The sequence below is a fragment of the Schistocerca serialis genome, unplaced genomic scaffold (genome assembly GCF_023864345.2).
Source record: "Schistocerca serialis cubense isolate TAMUIC-IGC-003099 unplaced genomic scaffold, iqSchSeri2.2 HiC_scaffold_897, whole genome shotgun sequence".
Lineage (NCBI taxonomy): Eukaryota > Metazoa > Arthropoda > Insecta > Orthoptera > Acrididae > Schistocerca > Schistocerca serialis.
The window spans coordinates 335,967-348,879 of NW_026048515.1; the positions used below are offsets into that span (position 1 = coordinate 335,967).

At 44.4% G+C, this 12,913-nt stretch overlaps 1 protein-coding gene across 1 annotated transcript in view; it reads right to left on the reverse strand.

The window, feature by feature from the left end:
* The window catches only part of LOC126452546 (uncharacterized), a 32,467-nt gene that overhangs the window by 19,371 nt on the left and 183 nt on the right, over nucleotides 1-12,913 (reverse strand). The window lies entirely within an intron of this gene.

Below are 12,913 nucleotides of genomic sequence, written 5' to 3' on the forward strand. Positions count from 1 at the left end.
TCCATTCACGCCTGTCGCGACACCACTGGAGGCGGGCTGCACGATGTTGGGGCGTGAGCGGAAGACGGCCTAACGGTGTGCGGGACCGTAGCCCAGCTTCATGGAGACGGTTGCGAATGGTCCTCGCCGATACCACAGGAGCAACAGTGTCCCTAATTTGCTGGGAAGTGGCGGTGCGGTCCCCTACGGCACTGCGTAGGATCCTACGGTCTTGGCGTGCATCCGTGCGTCGCTGCCGTCCGGTCCCAGGTCGACGGGCACGTGCACCTTCCGCCGACCACTGGCGACAACATCGATGTACTGTGGAGACCTCACGCCCCACGTGTTGAGCAATTCGGCGGTACGTCCACCCGGCCTCCCGCATGCCCACTATACGCCCTCGCTCAAAGTCCGTCAACTGCACATACGGTTCACGTCCACGCTGTCGCGGCATGCTACCAGTGTTAAAGACTGCGATGGAGCTCCGTATGCCACGGCAAACTGGCTGACACTGACGGCGGTGGTGCACAAATGCTGCGCAGCTAGCGCCATTCGACGGCCAACACCGCGGTTCCTGGTGTGTCCGCTGTGCCGTGCGTGTGATCATTGCTTGTACAGCCCTCTCGCAGTGTCCGGAGCAAGTATGGTGGGTCTGACTCACCGGTGTCAATGTGTTCTTTTTTCCATTTCCAGGAGTGTATATTATTCACGAGTGGAGCGGTAATCAGGTGGTTTTTTTTTTCGTTGTGGCGAGATCTTTTAACGGAATTTCAATCTCCGACCTACACAGAGAGAGATGGCCATCGTAATAAAATCAACTGTATTACCGAATTTATGAAGTGATACATAGTATTAACCTGACATTTACAGCTCCTCCGTGCTGCTACCCTAGAGACTTGGTAGGTGACGAAGCTGGCTACCTTAAGAGAGTTCGAAGGTGAAGAAGCATCCTGTGACAGAGGTATAGTATGGTCTTAGCACTCCATTATGAGATAAAAATTAGTTTAATGTTCTAGTCCTGTGATGCAGTATGTAACAAATATTAAGCTGATGAGAACAAATATCCTGATGAGTGAGTACTTTGAGGAAATACAGCCTATGCTAAACTCATGTACAGGATTTTCACAACAAGTAACGATACAACGATACTTTAGCGACGTGAAAATGCGTGTATGCTCTGCTTTCTTCTGCCTTCGAAAATAACTGGTATAAAGGGGAGGAATCTACGTTTTGCGTGAGAAATTCGAGGTGTATCGATAACAACATCCCTGCTTCGGATTGCGTAAAGTGGATTTTTCAAAATGGGGAGATCTACGTTGGAGATGGAACTGCAGTTAGAACTATTCGTCCAAGTCGCTCCTGTTTGTCTCGCAGCGTTCACTGCCATCAGCCGACTGGAGGCCGCGGCTTAGCCTCGCGTGACTAGCAGCTATGAGAAACACTCTGACCTATCAGTTCTTGCCGGTAGCCGTGCGGGCGGAGGATGGCTGAGCTGTGAACGAGCCAGTATTCTGGTTGAGCGCCAATAGAAGCGGATGTGTGAGTCGCGTGAGAAGATTTAATATGGCAAGTGTTTGCGCTTGACAATTATACCCCCATGTAAGTTTATTGGTTGGCTGTTTAGCAGTCGTGCTGACAATCTCTCTGGTCACTGTGCATCTGGTATGGCTGGTAATGTGCACACAGTGCGGATGTTGGTCTCTAGTCTTCTCCAGGGTCCACGGATGTGGCTCTCATGTAGTCGGCGGAAGGTGTGCACTTCGCGGTAGCAAGTGTGTGATCGTAAGTTTTTTTCGCCGGATATGTTTCGTGTAAAGTGAAAACATTGTGGTGAAGGAGAGTGCTTGTGTTCTCAAACCTTAGTGCACACAAGACGTCGGTAATATTTAGCGCTAAGATCTATTAATGCTGGAAGTTTAAATACCTGTGGCGGAAGGCGAGATACGTGAGCTCTACCCAAGTGGGTGGAGTCCTGTCTCCTGCAAAGTGATTAAATAAACAATATGCAAATAGAATTGAACAATAGATTATTGACATTGATTTGAATTTCATGTCGTGAAATCATTCCTCTCCAGGGCAGACTGAGTCTTTTTCCCACCAATTCACAAGTGAATAAGAGAAGGGGAAGTAAAGTTGGGGAAGGGGGTGGGGGAGAGAGGGATGGGGTACTTCTCAGGAGCAGGAAAAGTGGCTCAGAAATGAACTGGGACAGGGTGATAAAAAAATGTCCCTTTCCACAGAGAGGTGGGGAGAAGGAGGGGGATGTGGAGGGGGGTTTCTCAGAAGGATGGATTATCCCCAGGGAGTCTTAATCAGTTAGCAAAAGAGTAGGTTAAGGGGAATGTATGCTTTCCCCTGAATGTATCCAACCTGCACAAACAAAATGGCCCAGTACTAATGGTCAGATTTATCCTATGGGAAGGCATAATGTCACATGGGTGTATTAAACTTTGAACACAGCACATTCAGCTTTCAACATTACTATGACACCAAACCCCTATCTCATGTTTATCTTTTCAGGGTTGCATTCTGCCCTGACTTCATTTTCGTGGATAACACTAGGCAGAGGTTTTCAGCACCTTCTGTATCCTCGTGCCACTGATTGTTGCTGATTCTTCTGCGTTTCAGAGGCAGCTTCCCACACCTGCAGCATGACTGTGTACCACTTCTCTACCATTTTGATAAGGTCATTGGCAGAATTATGGTGACCTGTTATACCGGAAGTCTTCCAACTGTCATTGCTGATGATTTCTATTCAAAACTAGCTGAGTATCTCGTGCTGTCTATAAGATATTTATCCCAGCCTTCTATTTTCCATCTTCTCCTTTCCCTCTCTCATCTCCTTCATCTCCTCTCTGTCCACCTCCTCCACCCTCTCTCTCCATATACTCCTCCCTCCTCTGTCTATTTACTCCTCCCCCTCCTCCAACAGTCCAACTTTATCTCTTCCTCTCACCCTCTCTTGACCCTCTCTTCATCCCCTTCTCTCTGTCCAGCTCTTCCTTGCCCCTCTTTCAGTCCTTCTCCTCCTCCTCCTCCTCCTCCTCCTCCTCCTCCCTCTCTTTGTGCATCTCGTCCTTCCCCTCCCCTGTTCATCAATTCCTCCTTCCTTTCTCTGTCCATATCCTCTGCCCCCCTCTATCTGCTCTCCTAACCAGGAGTGAATTGTACAATTTCCTCTGTGTTCTTTGGTAGTTTGGTTTCTTAAATTTCTGTGTGTCAATTTAATATTTAATAGATACATTTCTCTCGTTTTCGTTTAGTCGGAAAGTAAAAGGACTTTGTTACATATTACAAGTTCCTAATCAAGAGCGAATTATTTAGTCTTTCCTGAGTACTTTGGTAGTTTCGTTCTAGAATGTCTGCGTGTTAATTTAATTTATTAGACACAGTTCTTGCATTTTCCTCAGTGCCTACAGTAGAGATCCATAGCACAATCCGATAGTCCTTTGTGTGTTGATGTGAACCATGTTGGTGATACTTCGCTTCCAGGTCCAAGCTGTAATTGCTTTGGTTACACAGCTTCAAGCTGTAGTGGATGGGTATCACTGTTGTGAGCCAGCGATGAGAACCCAACGGACGTCCAACACGTCTCAATCCGCTGATCGGTATGCACTGGTGGTCAGCCCAGGTTCTGCTCTCACTAAAGGTGACCTCTCACCTGTTGTCGCGTTGGAGGACGCCTAGGGGCATACCAAGCGGCGAAAGTCTTCCCAGGCGTCCGAATCCCAGGCCTCCCCACTTAGTCTTGCAAAGAGTACCAGGTGCTGTTTGTGGCTAACACTGCATCTCAGCCAGACGCAATCACTAGTCCTGTTTCAGAAGAAATCTTTCTGTCTGCAAGATTCGGGCAATCACAGAGGGTGGAGTTATTGGTAGTTGGGAGCTCCAATGTCAGGCGCGTTATGGGCCCTCTTAGGAGCATGGCTGCCAAGGAGGAGAATGAAGGCAGCGTGCATTCCGTGTGCATTCTGGGTGGAGTCATTTAAGATGTGAAATGTGTCCTTCAGAAAGCCATGAAACGCACAGGTACAGCCAACTGCAGGTGGTGGCTCACGTCGGTACCAATGATGTGCTTTGGATCGGAAGAGATTTGCTCTGGTTTCGAGAGGCTGTCAAAAGTGCAACTCAGACCATACAATTGCTGAAAGGTTCAAGAAAAACTTGAGTCTAGTTCCAGACACTACCTTGACTCATATAATTATAGTTGTAGGTGAATTCAACTTACCCTCGATATGTTCGCAAAAATTCATATTTAAATACGAAGTTATGCATAAAACATCATGCGAAATTGTGCTAAACGCATTATCTGAAAATTATTTCGAGCAGTTACCTCACAGGCCCAATCTAGCAGTAAATGGTTGTGAAAACACACTTAACCTCCTAGCAACAAAAATTCCTGAGCTAACAAAGAGCGTCAAAACGGATGCAGGAATTAGTGAAAACAAGGTTGTCGTAGCGAGACCGAATATTGTAACTCCCAAAAATAAATTAAAAGTATACCTATCCAAAAAAAAGCAGACACAAATTCTCTTTGCACCTTCCTGAGAGACCGTCATCGCTCTCAGATTAACAATGAAAGTGTAGACCACATGTGGCTTGAATTCAAAGAAATAGTATCGGCAGAAATTGAGAGATTTATACCGAATAAATTAATAAACGACGGAGCTGATCATCCTTGGTACACAAAACGGGTTAGAACACTGTTGCAGAAACAACGAAACAAGTATGCCAAATTTAAACAGACGCAAAATCCCCAAGATTAGCCATCTTTTACATAAGCTCTAAATTTATGGCGGACTTCAATGCGAGATGCCTATAACAGTTTCCACAACGAAACTTTGTCTCGAAACCTGGCAGAAAATCCAAAACGATTCTGGTCGTTTGTAAAGTATGCTAGCGGCAAAACACAATCAATGCTTTCTCTACGCGATAGCAACGGAAATACTATTGACGACAGTGCTGCTAAAGCAGAGTTACTAAACGCGGTTTTCCTAAATTCCTTCACCAAAGAAGACAAAGTAAACATTCCAGAATTCGAATTGAGAGTTGTTGACAACATGAGTAACTTAGAAGTAGATGACCTTGGAGCAGTGAAGAAACTTAAATCACTTAATAAAAGTAAGTCTTCCGGTCCAGACTGTACAACAATCACGTTTCTTTCAGAGTATGCTGATGCAATAGCTCCATACTTAACAATCGTATACAAACGCTCGCTAGACGAAAGATCCGTACTCAAAGAGTGGAAAGTTGCACAGGTCACACCAATATTCAAGGAAGGTAGTAGGAGTAATCCACTGAATTACAGTCCCACATCATTAACGTCGATATGCAGTGGGCTTTTGGAACACATATTGTGTTCTAACATTATGAATTACCTCGACCTTGACACACAGCCAACACGTATTCAGAAAACATCGTTCATGAAAAACGCCACTAGCTCTTGAATCACAGGAAGTGTTGAGTGCTATTGTCAATGGATTTCAAATTGATTCTGTATTTCTAAATTTCCAGAAGACCTTTGACCCTGTCTCTCAGAAGAGGCTTGTAGTCATATTGCGTATTTATGGAACATCGTCTCACTTATGTGTCTGGCTTCGTGATTTCCTGTGAGAGAGGTCACAGTTCGTAATAACTGACGAAAATTCATAGAGTAAAACAGAAGTGATTTCTGGCGTTCCCCAAGGTAGGGTTATAGGCCCTCTGCTGTTACTTTTCTATAAAACAATATAAACAAGCGGCAAAGAAACTGGCGTAGGCATATGTATTCAAATACAGAGCTATGTAAACCTGCAGAATACGGTGCTGCGGTCGGCAACCCCTACACAGGGTGGTCGAAAATTCCCGTTACAAACTTCTAGGACATGTAGAGGGTAGTGAGTACATAACATTTTGAACAGGAACCCATGTCCGGAAACGTATCGTTTCCGTTCTACGACAGTTTCAATGCAGATGATTATCTCATCCACACCCACGTGAGAAATGTATTTAGGCGTGACCCAGTACAATTGTTGCAATCCATTTCAAAAGAATACTGACTCGCTCCGTTATTTTACTTACGCATTTGCATTACAACTTACACCTTATGGTTTATGTGGTGTCACCGCCAGACACCACACTTGCTAGGTGGTAGCCTTTAAATCGGCCGCGGTCCGTTAGTATACGTCGGACCCGCGTGTCGCCACTATCAGAGAGTACAGACCGAGCACCGCCACACGGCAGGTCTAGAGGGACTTCCTAGCACTCACCCCAGTTGTACAGCCGACTTTGCTGGCGATGGTTCACTGACAAAATACGCTCTCATTTGCCGAGACGATAGTTAGCATAGCCTGCAGCTACGTCATTTGCTACGACCTAGCAAGGCGCCATTACCAGTTACTATTGATGCTGTAAAACATGTACCGTCAAGAGCGATGTTCACCATTTATGGATTTAAGTTAAGTATTCCAGCAGCTACGTACGTTTTTTGCTAGTCTAATTTCCTTGACCTGTTCCAGACCTCACGCCAGCATGCGTGAGCTAAAACGCGTGCCTTTCGGCTTCCTCTCATACTGGGTTGGCTATTCTTCCAATCCACAACAGTTTACATTAGTTGACAACAACAAGGACCCAGCATCTACGGTACCAGCCGCAACGTACCGATGCATTACAAGAGCAGCTCTATGTGGCGACCACTAACGTAGTTACACACATTGTACCTCCGAAGCATGTTCCCACCTGGTGTCTCTTCAATGTCTTGTGCAGCGGCCAGAACTCGTGCCAGCAGATCTTCCTCTGTCTCTACAGGTGTCTCATAAATTAGGTTCTTCATACGACCCCATAAGAAGTGATCCATAGGGGTTAAATCCGGCGATCGTGGCGGCCACGCGGTTGGACCACCACGGCCTATCCATCTTTCAGCCTACCGTCTGTTAAGATGTCTCCGGACAGCCAGTGAAAAGTGAGGTGGTGCTCCATCATGCTGAAATCACATTTCCTGACGGATATTCAATGGCACAGCTTCCAAGAACGGGTCCATTACGTGTCGTAGGAAGACTTAGTATGCGGGACCCGTGAGCTTGGATGGAAGGAGGTATGGTCCAGAATACCTGCCCACACGTTAATTCCAAACCTGTCTTGAAATCCCAGAACATGCATCGCATGAGGGTTTTCGTCCACCCAGACATGGCTATTTCGAGCATTCAGAACACAATCCCTTGTGAACCTACATTCATCTGTGAAGAGAACTCGACGTGGAAACAGGGGCGCGTCGATCCAACGGTGCAGGAACCATGTGCAGAAGGCGACGCGTTGTGGAAAGTCTGCTGGACCCATAGCGTGTACCCTTTGTAAGTGGTACGGATGTAATTGGTGCTCATGCAGGTCGTCCAAGATGGTAACGTGACTAAAAGCCATTGCACGCGCAATTGTTCGCGAACACCTCCTTCAAATTCGAGAGTGCGGCGTCGCCGTGGAGCACCACAGTCCTGCCTCCTCACGGTGAAGCTATCCGATTCTCGTAGCCGTTGTGTAACTTGGGCAAACAGTTTCTGAGATGGAGTGTGACGGTGGAACCTTCTTGACACAGCCGACTAGCAGCTCTTCCGTTACCTCCAGCTTCTCCATACACCAGGAGCATGTCTGTGTATTCCGCAAACGTGTACTGCAGCATGTTTCCTCTATCGGTGATGCACAGGTATTGACTCGCAGACAGTAAGTGACATCTGGGGATCGTTTGACCTAGTACACGTCATCGTGTCTACCCTGTTGCATAGCAGGACAGGAAACTCTGAGACGTTTCTCTTGCCCTAAGCAGACGTTGACGAGGTACACATCTGAAATGAAACTGTCGTAGAACGGAAACGATACGATTCCGGACATGGGTTCCTATTCAAAATGTTCTGTACTCACTACCCTCTACAAGTCCTAGACGTTAGTAACGGGAATTTCCGACCACCGTGTATAAGACAACAAGTATCTGCTGCTACCTTGGCAGGTTATCAAGATTTAAGTGAGTCTGAACGCGGTGTTACAGTCGGCGCACAGTCGAAGGGACACAGCATCTCCGAGGTAGCGGTGAACTGGAGATTTTCCCGTACGACCATTTCACGAGTGTACCTGAATATCAGGAATCCAATAAAACATCAAATCTCCGACCGGCCGGAAAAAAATCCTGCAAGAACGAAACCAACGACGACTGAACAGAATCGTTCAACGTGACAGAAGTGCAACCCTTCCGTAAAATGCTGGGCCATCAAGAAGTGTCAGCGTGCGAAACATTCAACGAAACATAATCGACATGGACTTTCGGATCCGAAGGCCCACTCGTGTACCCTTGATGACTTCACGACACAAAGCTTTAATCCTCACTTGGGCTCGTCAACACCAACATTGGACTGGAAACATGTTGCCTGGTCGAACGAGTCTCGTTTCAAATTGTATCGAGCGGATGGACGCGTACAGATAGGAGACAGCCTCATTAATCCATGGGCTCTGAATGTCAGCAGGAGACTGTTCAAGCTGGTGGAGGCTCTGTAATGCTGTGGGGCGTGTACAGTTGGAGTGATATGGGATCCCTGATACGTCTAGACACGACTCTGACAGGTGAAACGTTCGTAAGCATCCTGTCTGATTACTTGCATCCATTCATGTCGATTGTGCATTCCGATGGACTGGGGCAATTCCAGCAGGACAATGCTACACCCCACATGCCCAGAATTGCTACAGAGTGGCTCCAGGAACACTCTTCTGAGCTTAAACACTTCCGCTGGCCACCAAACTCAACGAAAATTATTGAGCATTTCTAGGATGCTTTGAAAGTTGATGTTCAGAAGAGTTCTCCACCCCCTCTTACTCTGACGGATTTATGAACAGTCCTGCAGGATTCGTGGTATCAATTCCCTCCAGCACTACTTCAGTCGTTAATGCCGCGTTGTGTTGCGACTTCCGCGTGCTCGCGGGGGCCCTACGCGATATTAGGCAAGTGTACCAGTTTCCTTGGCTCTTCAGTGTAGAACACAATCTGAGCAGTTGTCTTACGCTGTCTGCGGATGATGCTGTCGTTTATCGGTGGTACAGTCATCAGAAGATCTAAACAAATTGAAGAACTATTTAGAAAAAGTATCTCTATGGTACAATAATTGGGAATTGATACTAAATAATGAAAAGAGTGAAGTCATACACATGAATGCTAAAAGGATTCCGTTAAAATCAAATCTGAAGGCCATAAATTCAACCAAATACCTGGGAATTACAATTAAGGACACTTAAACAGCAAAAGCACGTAGAAAATGTTGTGGAGAAGGCGAACCAAAAACTGCGTTATATTGCAGAGCACTTAGAAGATGCAACTGATCTACTAAATAAACTGCCTACACTACGCGTGGAGTACTGCTGCTCGGTCTGTGATCCTTACCGGATACGTTTAACGGAGAACATCGAGAAAGTTCAAAGACCACCACCACATTTTGTATTATCTAATAATAGGGGAGAGATTGTCACTAACATGATACAGGATTTGGGGTGGACGTAATTAAAACAAAGGCATTTTCCATTACCGCGGAATCTCCTCACGAAATTTCAGTCACCATCTTCATTTTCCGAGCTTGAAAATGCTTTGTTGACGCCGACCTACATGGGGAGAAACGATCATCGTAATAAAATACAGGAAATCAGAGCTAGCACGGAAATATATATGTGTTCGTTTTTCCCGCGCACTGTTCGAGACTAGAATAACAGAGGATTATTGTGAAGGTGGTTCGATGAACCTTCTACCAGCCACTTAAGTGTAATTTGCGGAGTATCCATCCAGATGTGGTTGTAGACATCTATTTAACACATTTCAGGCATATTTCACCTGTATGTCTAGCGAATTCCGCTCCGCAGTTTCATTTTCACAAAAAATGGCTCTGAGTACCATGAAAATTAACAGCTTAGGTCATCAGTCCCCTAGAACTACTTAAACCTAATTAACCTAAGGGCATCACACACATCCATGCCCGAGGCAGGATTCGAACCTGTGACCGTAGCGGTCGCGCGGTTCCAGACTGAAGCGCCTAGAACCACTCGACCACACCGGCTGGCTCATTTCCACACAGCTCAATGCTTGTGACGGCATATCTTGTGGACTATGCACTGTAGAATGACATAATTTTGCAGGTATATTCAGTGGTATACGTGACTACTGTCTGCCAGATGTATTATGAATAAATTTAGTAGTAAAGAAGTAGCAAATTTAAACGTCTTTGGTGGTGTGGCAGTTTTCACACAACTCAGTGCGTATGACGTGCTTTATCCTGAACGATGTGTCGTACAGTGACATAACTTTTCTGGTACATTTAGTGGTTAATGTGAATACTGTCTGCAAAATGTGTCGTATATACAGTAAGTAGCAAAGAAGTAATAAATTAAAACGTCGTGTTTCAAGCGGAGGCTATACTGCATGAACAACGGAAGTGTAGGAAAAGATAAATCTCTTTTCCTTTCATCATTTTGTGGGTGTCGTTAGTGAGAAAATGTTTCGTAAAGTTTTGAAATTATATCTAGAGTTTGTTGTCAGTCTCTAAGTGCTGGATGACTGACGTATCTGTATTCGCTCATCGTGGCAGCACTGCTTTTTCACCTTCACAGCCACCCCATTGATAAGTAAGTGGTTCTCGCCTACACAGCGATTCTTTCTACACAGTGAATGATATAAATACGAAGTTTGGTTGAAATCGGGCCAGTGGTTTGGGAGGAGATGTAGAACATACACACATGTATACACACATCCATTTTTATAATTTTTATGGATTTAAGCAGTGGCTGGATTCGAACCCGCCACTTGCTAGGTGTTGATAACTATTCAAAAGTTACATACTAGAATAGAGCGTATGTCACAACAGTCCAAACCTCAACGTGAAGAGACCTATTCTACAAATGGCAGATCCCTTTTGGACACAGCTAACGAAGACGAAGAGGGCACATTGAGTGGAAGGTACTATTTGGGAACAAAATAGTTTAGCGATCTTAAAGAAACATAAATCACCAGTATCTGTTGGTCTAGAGAAAATATGTAACAGTGCAAGTAATTAGGGAGGCGAGCAAGGATGTGATGGAAGAAATATGAGGACATGCTGGAAATATTTGAAGATATAGTGATACAGAGTGATTGTGTTTCATAAGCAGATCTTGTTGTACTTGGTATTTCTTTACATTTACGGTAAGGTGAAATGTTGACCTGAGCAATCAAACTGTGCTAATGTGCACCTTTTGTTGTTATCCCATATGTATAATATAAATGCTAAAATTTATGTGTTTATGTTTGGTACTCCTTACGTTAAAGCGGCTGCAGAAATTTGGAAGAAATTTGCAATGGAATTAGCTAATACCCTAAATTAACACAGGCTACTTTGAAAAGTGTATAGGTCAAGTTGTTTATCGATTTTAAGAATATAATACGAAATGTAGAACAATACTTACTCTTAGAAAGAGTTATTTATTCTTTGACTTTTGAACTGTACCGTGTTTGTGAAAATGCTTTATTGTTTAATATGTCCTACATAATACGATTCAACGTAATGAATACGATGCTTAAACAATCCTCAAACTCTTTAATCCGTACTTCCGTACAAACCCATTGCATTTTAGCCTGCTTTTGAGACGCCTGAAAACTCGCAACGACCGCGTCATTTAAATGCTGTACGACAGAGAGACATGGTGACTTTCCACGTGGAACACGATAGGCTTTTAGTGAGGCTGGATTTGAGTATGATTTGCGAACATATCTGCTGGTGATAGGCACACAGTTGATTGTAGACGACGTTGTCGCACGTACAAATATTCAAAATTGACGCTACACCAAATTAGAAATTGCTTGGCTTCTTTCTTCGTCGAGTTATTATGTTCGCTACACCTTCCCGCTAAAACGGCTGGACTGATTTGTATGAACTTTGGAACGGAGATAGCCTATCCCTGAGTTAAAGCACAGGCTATCTTTTATACCAAAAAAAGACACTGTTCCCCTGGAATAGTCAACTTGACTACTGTTCCCCTGGGATGCGTAACATGACTGGAAAGCCACCGGTGAAAGTTGACTGTCAAATGAATGCGTTAAATTTAGCATAAAGATTAGTTTTCTCCTTAAGTAAACGAGTCATTTGTGAGCGACATGTATTCTGTCTGCTTCTCCCAACATATCAAAATTTTGTGTGTGTGTGTGTGTGTGTGTGTGTTTTTTTTTCTTTTTTTTTTCCTACGTCGAACAGTTAGCTGGGACGCAAGTGACTTGCTCATCAGTAGCTCCAAGAGGTAACTTTTGTGATGGCGCATAAGCGTGGAGAGTGAGTTTCGGCACTACCATTTCTTTATAAACAACTGTTTAACCGAAGGTAGCACAACGAGGCGCAGCTGCTCACTAGTAAGATTATCTTGTTCTTTATTTGTTACTTATCCTAATGTTTACGTTTCATACTCGCTGAAATATCTCTGTCGTTCAATATTTGGATAAAATTCATTTAAACACCTCTGTCTTTCACTTTACCATGTCATTGATAGTTCTGTAATCCAAACTACAAACAGATGGGTAACTAATAAGATTACGGTACAAAATTATGTGGAGATGGGTAGCTACAAGCATTACAGTACCAAAACATCAGAGGACACCCGCAAATATATATTCATTTGCGTATATTCACTCGTCAAAATATAACTATGTTCTGTAAAGTGCGTTTTTTCCTTCGTTGATTCCTTAGTCTTAAGAGCAGTGTGTGTGTGTGTGTGTGTGTGTGGGTGTGTGTGTGTGTGTTTGTGTGTGGGTGTCTGCTCTGCTAAGAAACATGATAGGTTCAATAAAATGAGAAGTCTAGTGTCAGCTGCGAGATGGAAGCAAAAGTATAGCACAAGAATTAAGATATTTCGTGCTAAAGACGAATAAGCTGTTCGGAAGAATTAAATTCATTTGTGATGTTGCATAACA